This window comes from Mytilus galloprovincialis, chromosome 13, assembly GCF_965363235.1.
Source record: "Mytilus galloprovincialis chromosome 13, xbMytGall1.hap1.1, whole genome shotgun sequence".
Taxonomy (NCBI): Eukaryota; Metazoa; Mollusca; class Bivalvia; order Mytilida; family Mytilidae; genus Mytilus; species Mytilus galloprovincialis.
Genome location: NC_134850.1, coordinates 21892152 through 21908060, shown reverse-complemented (window position 1 = coordinate 21908060; position 15909 = coordinate 21892152). Strand labels below are relative to the sequence as shown.

Sequence of the window (15909 nt, the reverse complement as noted above, 5' to 3'; positions counted from 1 at the left end):
AACAAGATATTTGTCTGAACAAGATGTAGTAGAACCTAATATCCCAAGGGCTGGTAGCCAGAACAATCATGAAAACAATCATTTGTGGATAGTAGGTACAAGTGAAGTTAAAGATTTGAAAAAAACTGATGTATAGGTTTAAGAAAGTTAGCATAACTACGTTAAGAGACAAAACAGTTCAAGGTGCTAAAGAGACAGGAAAAATTAATGCAAAAAATATTCTTTTTCAAGTGGGATCTAATGATTTGGAAGTAAAGCTACCTACAAATGTTGTCGAGGAAATTGAGCAGTTTGTCATTGATACAAAAAACATGCCAGAAAGTCAAATTATTATAATCTAGATTCTCCCTCGCTTTTATAGAAATCAGAATCAGGAACAGGAATATGAAGTAAAGAGAGTGGAATGTAATCAGTTCTTGTATGAATTGTGTAAACGATATGAGGCTTATTATGTACAACATGAAAACCTTACTCAAGTTCATTTTCAAGATGGCATTCATTTGAATAAACAGAGAGGTATGAAACTATATGTTCGTAACCTGAAAGAATTGTTAACCCACTTATTGGAGAAAAAAGTAATGACCAAGACAGTTCTAGAAATCACCATGTGAGAGAAAAGCCAGATGGAGCTTCGAATCACACAAGATATCGACAACCAAACAAAATGTACAATAACAGGTATGATGATTTATCAAAACAACCTAGATATAATGATAATCACCGGTATCATCAATCAAACAAAAACAATTCATGGCGGTTCAACAACCATGATAACAACAAAATACAACAACACCAGGCTTACAGATATAATGGTAACAAAAGATGGCAAAACAACAACAATAATTAATACCGAAATGACGACATAAACCTGAAAATGCTCCGTATAACATTAGGAATGTAATCAGAAAAAGGAGTTCCCCGTACATATTTTCATGTGGTAGAAATATATTTAAATGTATTATTTTTTGATATTCTTTTACTATTCTCATTCTGGCATCTGGGTCTTTTGTAAAACTTTATTCATGTTCATAATTTTGCAAAGTGTCAACTGATATCTACTAAATTACTTATTATTAGAGAAACAAATACATAATTTAACCAGAATATTTTTTTTATTTTTTAAACATGGCTTAATTTAAATATAAAAATAGAACAGAAATGATTAAAGAATTCAACTTGACTTTTTTTTTGTTTTTTTTTTATCCCAACTGTAAATAATTATTTGTGCAAGTTTAATGTACATGTATGTTTGGCTTAACATTTCATTCAACAAATTAAAATGCCATGAATTCATTAATGTTCACGTATATACATATGATTATATATATATATATATAATGTCTAAAAATAGCAACAATCAACATTCAATCTATTTAAGCGTGGATCAGTTTGGGAAAATAAACTGATACAGTTACTGCATTAAAATTATATAAATGTCTAAGAATATAACTTAAACACGCTAATCATTACATTACAAGTTCTATTAGATTTTAAATACAAATACGCAATATTTCGCTAAACAAATTAGCTTCATCAGGCGTGTGCATCTCTCAAGGTGAAATCGGATGCATGACAAAAAAATATTTTTGTGGCTTAATCTATACAAGATTTGAGGAAAAGTGTAACTTATTGATTGATGGTGCAGAAAATATGTTTGTAGCTACTGATTATATATATATATATATATAAGTACGTCTGAGTCAGTGACAACCCTACAACAGATGTATCCATCGAATCGCCATCAATGATGGTGATACATGGCTGTGTACATAATGTATATACAACTCGTCTAAACATCAACCCAACAATGTTAGATCTGTAAATTTGCTTTCGCTATATATATATACAACTCGTCTAAACATCAACCCAACAATGTTAGATCTGTAAATTTGCTTTCGCAAATTTTTGGTTCTTCCCTCGCCGGGATTCGAACCCATGCTACTGTGATATCGTGACACCAAATCGCCTGTATATACATTATGTACACAGCCATGTATCACCATCATTGATGGCGATCCGATGGATACATCTGTTGTAGAGTTGTCACTGACTCAAACGTACTTATATATATATATATATAACTCGTCTAAACATCAACCCAACAATGTTAGATCTGTAAATTTGCTTTCGCAAATTTTTGGTTCTTCCCTCGCCGGGATTCGAACCCATGCTACTGTGATATCGTGACACCAAATCGTCTGCACTGCAGCCGTCCCGCTAAACCACACGACCACCTGGGCTCTCTAAAAAGAGCTTTCGCTGGCCGTGTGTTACCTTTCCTCGTCAGTTTTAATCTGGCGGCGTACTACAGTACATGATATATAAGGCATGAAGATGTTATTGTTACAGATCAGCTAAATTATCTATATATTGCGAAAGCAAATTTACCGATCTAACATTGTTTGGTTGATGTTTAGACGAGTTGTATATATATATATGCATTATAAATAAAAATAAATAAATTGTTTATTTGTTATAATTACAATTAGTGTTAAAATTACTATTTTTGTTATTAGAGATTACACATTTATATATATTTGTTCTATATGTTTCATAAATAGTACTACAGAATATAAACTGCATGTATGTCTATTCCTTGTTAATTGAATTGTGACCCTTATACATAAATCTTATATTGATATAGTTTCAAATATTATCAGAAGTTTCACAAATCGTCAGTTTTAATCTGGCGGCGTACTACAGTACATGATATATAAGGCATGAAGATGTTATTGTTACAGATCAGCTAAATTATCTATATATTGCGAAAGCAAATTTACAGATCTAACATTGTTTGGTTGATGTTTAGACGAGTTGTATATATATATATGCATTATAAATAAAAATAAATAAATTGTTTATTTGTTATAATTACAATTAGTGTTAAAATTACTATTTTTGTTATTAGAGATAACACATTTATATATATTTGTTCTATATGTTTCATAAATAGTACTACAGAATATAAACTGCATGTATGTCTATTCCTTGTTAATTGAATTGTGACCCTTATACATAAATCTTATATTGATATAATTTCAAATATTATCAGAAGTTCCACAAATGTTTTCTTAAACATAATCATAGAAAAGTTTTACAAGAAACATATTGTTCCTTTTGATACATTCAAATATATTTATAATTCTTTGTTAAATAACCTAACATTTGATTTAGACCTCCTTATAAAAATATCTGTGTATAGATATTTTGGAAATTGATTTATAATGCTTGCCAGTTAATCACATTCTTAAAATCAAAAACATTGCTTTATAGATAAAAAATAATATGAGTCAAACATGATATTTACTAGACTATTTTCCTATTGAAAGCCTGATTAATAAAGTTTTTAAAGAACACACATTTCAGTATACTTTAATTGAAATACACATTAATGCAGGCAATTTATAACTTTAAGTTTATTGTTTTCTTTTGTTTTTATATTAAATCTGGAAATAACCCAAATAATTGTTAGCTTAGATGGGTAAAGCAATAAATTTAGAGTTATCTTTCTTAGAACCATATCATGCTACTTGTATGTGAATTTGCACTATTATTATTTTTTTTATGAATATGAATAACTTATCTATAGGATCTTGGAATGAAAATGGTTTGGGAGATAAGTACAGAGATGATCAATTTATGTCTCGTCTGAAGTATGATATTAATATTCTAATAGAGACTTGGAAAGGTGTTGATGATACTTCAAACCTACCTGATTTTAAAATGTTTCAGAAATGTAGAAAAAAGAATAGACGCTCTAGACGATTTAGTGGTGGAGTTATTATTCTTTATAAATCCCATATCGATCAAGGGATAATTGAAATAAAAGATTTAACGTAACCAAAAAACCATGTATGGATTAAATTAGATAAGAACTTTGTTAACCTTAAAAAATATTAATTTGATTTTGCCACTTACATCCCCCCACTAATTCTCCCCGCTATGATGATGATTTCTTAAAATTGGAGGCAGAAATTACCCAAGCATCTGATAATGGTAATGTTCTGGTAAATGGGGATTTGAATGCTCGAATTGCAAATCATGATTTAATTGCAGATGAAAATAAAATTTATAAATGTCTACAAGAAATACTTCAAGAAGACTATGTTCAAGATTTTAATATAGATAGAAATTCTTTAAATAAAGTTTTTAATTCCCAAGGCCAGCAATTGATCTCTGTATCGCCTCTCAGCTAAGAGTTGTGAACGGTCGTTTTATTGGTGATATACTGGGAAATATGACATGTTTTAATCCCAGTGGGTAGAGTACTGTTGACTATACCGTGACCAGTGTGGACCTTATTAACTCTTTTTTTTTTCTTCAAATATTAGAACTATCATATTTATCTGATCATGCTCAAATTGAAGTCTTTTTAAAAGGTTGTATATCCATGCAAAATATGAATATAGACAGAAAATATAGTGAGATATATATGACATTTAAATGGGAGACTATTTCTAAGGAAAAAATATATACTGTTTTAGAAGAAAGCAGCACTAGAGATGAAATAATTGGTTATGAAAATACACCATTTGAAACAAATTGTTCTGGGGTTTAGAGAGCAGAACAACAACTAAATGATATATTTAAAACATTAACCATGCGCTCATGTAAAATGATTAAATCCTTTCGTAAAAAGAAATTAAAAAAGAAAAAGCCATGGGAAGATAGAGAACTAGCTAATGTAAAGAAAACTGTGTCAAATCTAGCCAAATTATTCCAAATAAATCCTTATAACCTCAATTTAGGAAATAGTTTCCTAGGTCACTGTAAAGTATGTAAAAAATATATAAAAAGAAAGCAATCAATTTAAGATGGAAATATTTAGTAAGCTTTCAACCCTTAGAGATACAGACCCTAAACAATATTGGAAATTATTAAAATCATTTAAATGTGCATGAGAACACTAATAATAAAATTGTGTTTCAAGCTGGTTTTCCAGAAATTATTGATCATTTTAAGCATTAAGGAGGGACTGTAAACTATGATAAAGACTTTAAAACTAAAATTGAAACCGATATATTAAATGAAACTGATGCATTTTTATTCAATGAGGTAACTGATAAACCTTTTACTATCAATAAAGTAAATAAATGTATACAAAAATTAAAGACTGGGACAAGCTCTGGTCCAGACCAAATTTGTAATAAAATTATTAAATATAGTGGTGTTGTTACTTGTAAAGCTATTACTAAGCTTTTTAATTTAATTCTTGATTCTGGAAAATATCCATCAAACTGAAGAAAATCTTTTACCATACTAATTGATAAAGCTGGAGACAAGCTAGATATTTTAAAATAACTATAGGGGAATTTCCCTTCATAATTGTATTGATAAACATTTCAGTGTTGTTAGTAATTCTAGAGTTGTAACTTACTATGAAGAAAAGTTTTCAGTTCATCAACTTGGATTTAGAAATAATCATAGGACAGCAGATTGTATTTTTATTCTAAAAACTTCAATAATAAAATATTTGACAAAAAACTCTTGCTTTGTTGATTTGCGTCGTGCTTTTGACACTGTTTCCGTAAAGAACCAGAAAATTAAACCAGTTACAACTGCAACTAATTTCTGATAGATACTGAAATAACCGTGATATTTTTTACGGAAAATAATCAATATTTTTTAAGTACACTAACCGTTATTTTGCTGTTTGGCATGCTGGTCTCTTATACAAACTAAAGAAGGATGATGTTGGAAAGAAAATATTTGAAGTAATTAAAGATATGTATACGTGTTGTAAATCTTCAATTAAAAAAGATAATAAACAATCTGGGTTTTTTTTCTAAATAAATAAAGGGGTCAAACCAGGGGACAGTTTGAGCCCCACATTGTTTAATTGTTTTTAAATGATCTCCATTCAATTTTTGACGGAACATGTGATCCTGTGTCCTTCGATAAAACACCAATAAGTAGTCCTAGTTTTGCTGATGATCTTTTTATATTAGCAGAATCACAAAACAGTTTACAATCTGGTTTGAATAAACTGGAAAAATATTGTTACAAATGGCAACTGACTGTAAATACAAATAAAACAAAAATTATAATTTTTCATTCTAGAAATTTCTTTTGAGTCAATTTTTATTTATAAACAAAATCAGTTAACTGAAGTTAAAGAGTATAATTTTCTTGGGAACATTATTGATAATAAAAAGAAAATTTGAGAGATCTACAAATGAACTATCCAAGAAAGCGCTTAAAGCGTTATTTTCATTAAAAAAATATATGTCTAATTTTCATCATATCCCTGTTGATTTATCATGTAAATTATTTGATTCACTAATTAAACCCATAATTTTATATAATAGCGAGATCTGGTTTATGGAAGATTATCACTCAAATTGTATAGCCATAAATAGAGCCACTTTGCATGGAACTAACTGTGATATTTTATCATTGACACATAGATTCAGCTTTGCGAAAGTGCATCATAAGTTCTGTAAAACTGTTCTCGGAAATAAAACACCTCATGTAATATAGCTGCAAAGTCTGAGTAAGGACGGTTTATACTTGACTCCTTTATTAAAACTCAAGTTTTATCATATTTTTGTAGAATAAACTGCCATGATATAAACCCTCTTGTTAAAGAAGCTTTTGCAGTAAATAAGTCTATGTCTGAAGATGGAATATATACTTGGTACACTTTTGCCATGCATATTTTTAAAGAATTTAATATTGATGAAGAAGAATATGTTGATTTTGATAAACCTTTTAAACTTATTAAAAATTCACTCAACAAATTTTTTAAACATATTGTGAAAGAAAAGTATAATAACATCACTCTTGAAAAACTTTCAAATATTGATAACAGTTCAAAACTTTATTTTTATAGTAAACTTAAAAATGAAATTCAATTCGAGGACTACTTACATAATCTAAATAATTTTAATAGTCGTCAACTTTTAACAAAATTACGTGTAAGTGATCATAATTTGGAAATTGAATTAGGACGTTATAAAAAAATTCAAAGAGAACACAGACTGTGCAAAGTTATAAAATTTTAGATGATGAGGAACACTTTTTTCCTTCATTGCCAAATTAACAGTAATGTAAGACATTCCCTTATTAATGCAATTAAAAACCATTATCCTAATTTTAACCAGCTTCACTCAAACTCTAAACTTAAAACTATTCTAGATCCCAATAAAAATATTTTTTCTAGTGTTGTAAACTATATAATATCAACTTAACTTTTTAAGGTGTAACACCACTAATGCGGGCCCGGCCAGAAAGCACATATAAGAAAGTAGTACATTTTTAACACAAAATAGTTCCTACGCATGGACATATCTTTCATAATATGTAGAATATTTTATTTATTTTGGTATCAAATGAAAGCTGCATGACTGGTGATCATTGTAGATCAATGTTTGACTGATAAATTTGAATAATAAAAAAATGGCATGACATTTTAAAAAAGGAGGGTACATTTTGCCTTTTTGTCAGATCGGAAGTACCTGTTTTGGTACATCCGAATTTCCGGGAACCAGTTCTTTCTTATATGCCATTAAAAGTATGTTGTTTTTTTCAGTACAGGACACCAGAAGGTGTTTCTTTGACATGCAATGATTGTCCCTTTATTTGAACTTAAGATAAAAGAGCTGTGACCACTCGAAATTGAGAAATTTAACATAGAAAGCAATGGGGCCATTCATTAGTGGTGTAATTCCTATTAGAGGAATATGCACGTGCACCCTTGACATTGAGGTAAAAAATTTGAATGTTTTGATGAAAATGTTTGAATGATTTATTAAAAATGAATATTGAAGAGTGGAAAATCAAGCAAAAGGGCAGAATTTTAAATAATATGACTGTCGAGGGTCCACACAACTGTTGGATATTTGATCTTGGAGGGAAGGGGCAAAAATATTCCACCCTGTGTATTAAAATGCCATGGAAGATGAAGACAAAAACTGTGCTTAGCCATAGATTTGCCTACATGATATTTTATGATAATTTTGAACTTTCAGAAAGTTTACAGGTGTCACATTAGTGTCACCAGCACCATTGTGTGAACCCTGAGCACCTATCATTAGAACCACACCATGTCAACATGGACCGACAAATTTGTCGTGGAATTTATCCACCTCAGTGTAAAAAACATGAACCGCACAGAGACTGCATATTATAAAATCTCAAAAAGGTACAAATAAAAGTATTAACAATCCATATACAAAAAATAACCAATATTTACAAAAACAAACAGAGCATGCTGAAATTAATGAATTTTCTGGTGCCGCTTTGGATGTGATTGATATGCATGGTCATTGGTCACATTACTATTCACACAATTTTTATCATAGTGTGGATCTGCAATGCCTTTGGAGTAAAAAGCAGGCTGCGAATAATGTATCAATGCATGAAGACGATACTTTCTGCTGCGACTTTTTGCACGTTGCAATTTTGCGACATGACTACGTTTATGTTTGTATATGTACAATTGACGCCTATCCCTTTGTTTCAGTTTCCTGATAACTTTTGGTGCTGTTATTTTAACACGAAGCTGTTCAGTGAGCAGGAGAGCAGAATTAGCAAACCTATGATTTATCATGTGAACAGCAGCATGTGCACGACCTGGAAAGTTACGCGGGAAGCTTACATTTTTCTGATTACAACGACTCAGCGCACGATTGAATGCTTCACCTTTCTGTGTCGAGGTAAGAAACCGTACAAGATTTAAACTATTGGGACCAAGTAAAATTCTATGCAGTTTTCCAGTTTAACTTCATCATCACATGTCATTCTACATGTGCTACCATTTGGAAAAAAAATCGTGATCCAATGATTTGCAGACAAACCAGCACACACATAAGAGTTAACCGTACAAGAGGATCCACAATAACCTTTGTAACACATTACTTTAGTCTTAATTACTTCAGGCATGTGCTGTTTAACTGTATACAGTTCACCCTGGTGCACATTAAAGCTTTGATTTAACTCTGCAACACACCTTGCTTTAATATCAAGTGCAAATCTATTCTTTTGATTAAGCTTGTTTGTACCAGCAAATAGACTGGGACTAAATGTGCACATTGTAATAGCCCGTTTCATACTTGCTGATAAATGTCGAACATCACGAAGTGCCTCAACATTGGTACCGTGTACTTGTTTTACACCTTGAAATGCTCTACTATCCCCATCAGTTGTTATGTGGGGAATTTTCAAGAAATCACTGACCCCAGTTGCACACCAGGTGCTGTATGCTCCCTCATTACCAATGGAGGCATCTTCAACAATATTTGCTGTACACACACCTTCATGATTAGGACAGACAATTTAAAAACCCTTCCCTTTGAATCTAGCAGCTACACCACAGAGTTTATTACCAGTAAACAATGAGACAATTTGCTTGGCCGAAGTATTGTTTTCGGACATTGTGCAAACCACCTGGGTACCAGCTTGAAACGGTGTAGTGCCACTATTTATAAGAGGGTTGTTATAACGACAATCGGATTCAACTCTAACTAGTTTTTCATCAGATAGCCCACATATTCTATTTTCTTCAACCAATTTCTTTCTTATGTCTTGCATACTTTTTTTGTTTAATTCTTCAACCTGTTTTGCAACTTTATTAGCAGTCTTTTGCATGCCAGATGAGGAAGGTGGGACAATGTTAGAAATCATAAGAATATCTCTTAAATTCTTGTTTGATATTGGAGAAGTTATCAGACCACACTGGATCTGTACATTAAGCTTTGCAGCCTTCGGACCTCTTTTGTTTGATTCAACAGTATCGTACAATCTGTAATATTTGCTTACAAAATCACATTTTGGACATTTTAGTCTCTCACGCCATACACAACCCCACTGTTTTGCATTTTCAGCATCAAATCTTAAATGACCATTACAATCTGACTTATCATGTTTTCTAATTTCAGTGGTAAAAAGTTTTTCTACAAGCTGAGGATTGTACACTTTATTTGGACCAACATCAATACAGTTATTTGCAGCCTGAAGGTAATTGTCAACTACATCAGGATTTTTGGGCTTTGGTCGAAGGAGGACATGTCCGACAGGAGTTCCATCAACATTATCAATTTTCATGACACCATTGTGACTTTGCATTACCCTTTGGTCAAAAACACTTTGAGAAAGCCGACACAAGTGATTTTTCTTGGATATTCTGATAAATTCAAATTTTTTACCTCTATTCCAAGGGACATTACCCTTTTTCAAACCATGAATTTTTGAAAACTTACTTCTTTTTCTATTCATTTTGTACCTCCAAACTGCTTAAACTGACTTTCAATGATGATCAAATTGTAGCCAATCTATCACTCTCTAATAAAAACCATTATAATATGTACAAGTTCTTTTTATTTTATCAATTGTAGCATAAAATAGAACCCCTACCTCTGTTCTGATACATGGTTTAGAATTTATACCTGCTGAGGCAAATACATCCTAAGATATGATTGTTAATTGGATTAAAGATGACAAATGGACATCTTTAGATAACCAATTCCTCCTGATAAACTGAATTTTATTTGAAAAAAGTATGAAATTGGCAGAAATTCTTAAATTTAAACTTTTTTTTAGCAAAATTTTGAAAATTTAAGCAATTTAAATTAAATTCAAATGGATGATTTTAAAATTTTATGTTCTAGGCTGATGGTTTAATGTATGAAGTGAACAAGGAAAACAAAAAAATGCACTTAAATCCCTTTTTGAGGTTTTAATTCAAAGTCTAATGTAAGTGGTCATTTACCCCATTTTAAAGACTTATGTTATAGAAATCAGCTGAGATAGGGGTTCTAGTTTTTTTAATTTTTATTCCGTAACCGTGTTATGTAGACATGTAAAATTTTAAACGCATGCTCAGAAATGATTTTGGAACATGACTGGTGCATTGAAATCTATTAATTTGAGAAAAAATTCTGTTATAGGTGTAACACCACTTATTCGGGCCCGGCCAGAAAGCACATACCAGAAAGTAGTACATTTTTAACACAAAATAGTTCCTACGCATGGACATATCTTTCATAATATGTAGAATATTTTATTAATTTTGGTATCAAATGAAAGCTGCATGACTGGTGATCATTGTAGAACAATTTTTGACTGATAAATTTGAATAATAAAAAAATGGCATGACATTTTAAAAAAGGAGGGTACATTTTGCCTTTTTGTCAGATCGGAAGTACAATGTACCTGTTTTGGTACATCCGAATTTCCGGGAACCAGTTCTTTCTTATATGCCATTAAAGGTATGTTGTTTTTTTTCAGTACAGGACACCAGAAGGTGTTTCTTTGACATGCAATGATTGTCACTTTATTTGAACTTAAGAAAGAGCTGTGACCACTCGAAATTGAGGAATTTAACATAGAAAGCAATGGGGTCATTAATTAGTGGTGTACTTCCTTATAACATTTATCATGTATTATGTTTCTTCTCACTTGTGTATACAATGTACAATGAACTATGTTTGCATTTTAACCCGTCAGGGTTTCATGTTTTTATTTTGCAAAAAAGATATTATATTAAGATCCATTTTGTTACATTTCGTGATCAATTTTATTTGGCAATCGCCAATGGCAGTCAGCAGGGTTAATATCAGTTGTCCAACCTGTTAGTGAAATGCGTTTTCTTTAAAAATACTTTTTCACTTTTTTGGTCATTTGGAAAATGTTGCTTGTGCTGTATTTAGACCCTTCTACAACGAAATTTGTTTTACATGCACACGTATAAAAATTGAGGTTTTTATCTAACGCAATCATAGGTTTGAATGTAGTTTTCAATTTAGACTTGTTAATTTTTTTCTTTTGGGCTTGTATCATATTTTCCCTCCGATTAATATGATCCGTTCATCCTATATTGACTCTTAAACTTCAAGAGTCTATCTTAAATTGAGGGTAAATTATATGGCCTTCCAAATACCGTTTCGATCCCTAACATCACTGAAGAGACATATATTGTCAAAATCTAGATGTGGTGTACAAAAGAAATATTGACACCTAATGTTTGTGGCATAATATCTGGGCCACAAGTTTTTTGTTTTCTGTTTAGTATTAAATGTATATTAAGATCCATTGTGTTACATCTCGTGATCTATTTTATTTGGCAATCGCCAATGGCAGTCAGCAGGGTTAAAGAACATCAGTTGTTCAACCTGTTATTAAATGCGTTTTGTTCAAATATACTTTTTCACTTTTTTTGTCTTTTGGAAAATGTTGTTTGTGCTTTGTATATAGACCATTCTACGACGAAATTTGTTTCACATGCACACGTATAAAAATTGCAGTTGTTATCCAACGAAATCATAGGTTTGAACGTACTTTTCAATTTAGAGTTGTATATATATATATATATAGAGAGAGAGAGTCTTGTATATATATATATAGAGTCTATAAGAATTGCAGTTGTTATCCAACGAAATCATAGGTTTGAACGTACTTTTCAATTTAGAGTTGTATATATATATATATATATATATATATATAAGTACGTCTGAGTCAGTGACAACCCTACAACAGATGTATCCATCGGATCGCCATCAATGATGGTGATACATGGCTGTGTACATAATGTATATACAACTCGTCTAAACATCAACCCAACAATGTTAGATCGTAAAATAAAGAGTCTTGTATATATATATATATAGAGTCTATAAGAATCTACTAACCAGTAAACTTAATAGGTATTGGATTATCAAAGTTGACAATACTACACAAACACGAAAAATTATATGAGTCTAAAAGATTGTGTAACAATACCGATATATAGATGGAAAACAAAACACTAAAAAGTGTTGAATATCATCGCACAAAGATGGAAAAACTGAACAGACGATATAAATTATACATTAATTGCAAATATTTCGGCTCAACAAATGGCCTTCATCAGTTTGAAAAGTTTTAACAATACTGATATATAATGTGTAAGGTGTAAACATAGATCAGTAATAATACAGGTAAGTTTTAATCGATTGATTTTAATCCTGAATATCATAATACTGTATTGATTTATGACATGCTATTTCCACGAGTGTTTACCTAAGATTATCTTTTATAGAATTTTTATAAATAATTAGTGATACATTGTTAATGTTCATGAAAAAGTATTTAAAATGTTTACAAAACAATTAATTGTGAATTACACTAATGAGCATGGGTGTGTATAAAGTAAGGATTATGACTTCCGTTGATGATCACCTAAAAACCACTCAATCGGCGTCTTTAATCTTGTTGTATTTTCTTTTATTAAAAGAAAGAGTGAGATAAAACAAAATGAAGAGGAATCTAAATTTTCTAAAGTCTTTTGTATCCGAGAATAAACAATTTTTTCAACTTTAAACGACCTGAATAACGAAACTATAGATTCAAAATTACTCTCTCGGATAAAAGCCATAGGAAACATTGTAACTGAAACAATTGAATAAGTAATACAATGTTATTATAATAACGAAAGACCATGACATACAAATACATCGATCTGATACCAGAATATCGATCCCCTTCCCATATTCATCCGGATTTATTTTAGCTTTACCATGCTAAGCAAGAGTTGTGTCCCTTGTTCAGTCAAACTTCCGGTTTTCGTTTGAGTCGAACTATGTGTATCTCGAAATATTTCTCTGGTCCGGCTGACTTCGAGATAACGAGAGTCGACTGTATAAACATTAGACTGTAAATTTAATTATTTCTTTCTATTGATTCCCTCTGGATGGAGGACACCCAGTTCTTTTATCCAAAACCTCTCCCGATTCTCTCTGTGCCTAGGTTGCCATGTACAATCCTGTTCGATCACAAGGATCTTCATTTGATCAAAATCTTTCAGATTGTGATCTGGTAACCTGAAGTGTTGGCTGACAGGAACGTACGGTTTTTTTGTGAGATCACTCCTGTGGTCAATAAGGCGTGTGTGAAATGACTGCATAGATTCACCAACATATTGGATACCACATATAGGACACTCAAGAACGTAAATCACGTTTGAGCTTTTGCAGTTGACATTGCAGAAGATCTTGTATGTCTTTTTTGTGGTCTTACTGTGAAATGTTGACGAATGCTGCAATTGGTTGCAACATTTGCAGCGCTTATCCCCACAAGGCTGGCAATTACCTACAGTATGGTTAGGTTTGGAAAGGTCAGCACGGCCAAGTATATTTCTCAGGTTGTATATATATATTATATATATAAATTATATAATTCATCTAAACGTCAGCACAACAATTTGAAATCTGTTAATTTGCTTTCGGAAATTGTTTGTTCTTCCAGCGCTGGGATTCAAACTCTTGTTAGTGCGATATCGTGGCACTATTTCGCCTTGCACTATTCCAGACGCGCTAGTTCACTCAACCACCTAGGCTCCACAAAAATAAAGCTTTCGACGGCCGGGCATTACATTCTCTTGTCTGTTTTCTAGCGTCGTAACACAGTAAATGATATATTAGAAATGAAGATGGAATTGTTGCAGATCACCTAAATTAATTATTTAAAGAATCCTACATATTAATGTAAGATGCCGTCACAGAAATATTTATATTATAAATACGTCTGAACCAGTGACGACACCTCAACATAATTTATCGATTGGATCACCAGCAGTGATGGTGATACCAGGCTGAAAATAGATCTGTATTATATATTATTAGTCAAAACATCAGCCCAACAATGTTAGATATGTAAATCTTTTGCAAATATTTTGTTCTTCCCTCGCACGGATTCGAAGTACTGAGATTTCCTGGCACCAACTCGCTTTGTACTATGCCCGACGCGCTAGACCACTCGACTTCCTCATAATAATAAGAATGATTATTTACAAAACACAAATTATTTCTGCATTGTGCGAGATTTTTGTTTCAACATAGGCCGTTTTATCTTAATGAAGAACAACAGCACCAACTCTGTTGATGAGTCTTTATATGTTGAACGTGGACAACTAGTGTCAAGTGTGGTAAGTTATGTTAAAGAGAATAGTTGAGTAGAAAAGTAATAAATGTATAAAAATCAAAGACTCTGTATAGCACATATTTGTTAGAACTTGTTGAAATCTAACAACAAGTTAATAATTAACAAACATGACTTAGTATGACGATAAATTTTCACATAGGTTTCTGTGGTTTTGAACTCTGGTTTATACAACTTACAAATTGTACTGTTGTTCACATGCTTGGGTTACACATATACATACAAATAATTGATCACGATACAAACGAATAGATGAATCTATTAAATTTGTAACATTTCACTTTTCATAAACTTTGACACTAAGAAATCAGTATACTAGTATGTTCATGGTAAAAAACGAGCGTCTATTACATTAGCTGACTATGAATCATTTAGGCATTATGACATACATTTCAAAAAGTGTGTGGTAAGGATGATTGTCGACGAAGGGATTCAATTTGGAATAGCAAGGTATGCATTCACATCCTAAATTTTACAGTAATATTGTACTTATAGGCGCGTAAATCACTTTGCGATCCGTATAAACTCATCAAAACTTAAAAAAAAAACAATACTAGTAAGGGTTATCGTACCAATGTTACAATTAAAAATATCTGAATATAGTTTACATTGGCACTAATATCGATTTTGTCATTAGCAAATAAAAACATCACTGAATTTGTATTTCCTTTTCAAATAGGATGTATAGCAACACACAAACGTTCATTTTTACGTATAAAGAAGTTACTCCTAACTATCCAACTACCTGTCGAAATATTTATTTTTGGCATTGCCCAAGTCATGTTTTGACTACTCATGACGTTAAAATACTAAATCCCTGGGATAGGTTGTAGTTGATTTAAGTCTCTGATGCATGATGTTTTTTTTAATTATTAATTGTTTAGGCGTTTACTAGCTGCGAATACTCTCAAATTATACTTTTTAGCTGTTGATACTATTTGTAATGCTTTTTTGTTATTTAATGTTAGCATGAATTTTGTCTGTATACCAGCTTTG

At 31.4% G+C, this 15909-nt stretch overlaps 2 protein-coding genes across 5 annotated transcripts in view; both read right to left on the bottom strand.

The window, feature by feature from the left end:
• LOC143056755 (caspase-2-like) overlaps positions 1–15909 on the bottom strand; it is a 168539-nt gene that overhangs the window by 60564 nt on the left and 92066 nt on the right. The gene's annotated exons all lie outside the window — the stretch shown is intronic.
• Positions 1–15909, bottom strand: part of LOC143056754 (putative serine/threonine-protein kinase pats1) — a 48621-nt gene that overhangs the window by 26448 nt on the left and 6264 nt on the right. The window lies entirely within an intron of this gene.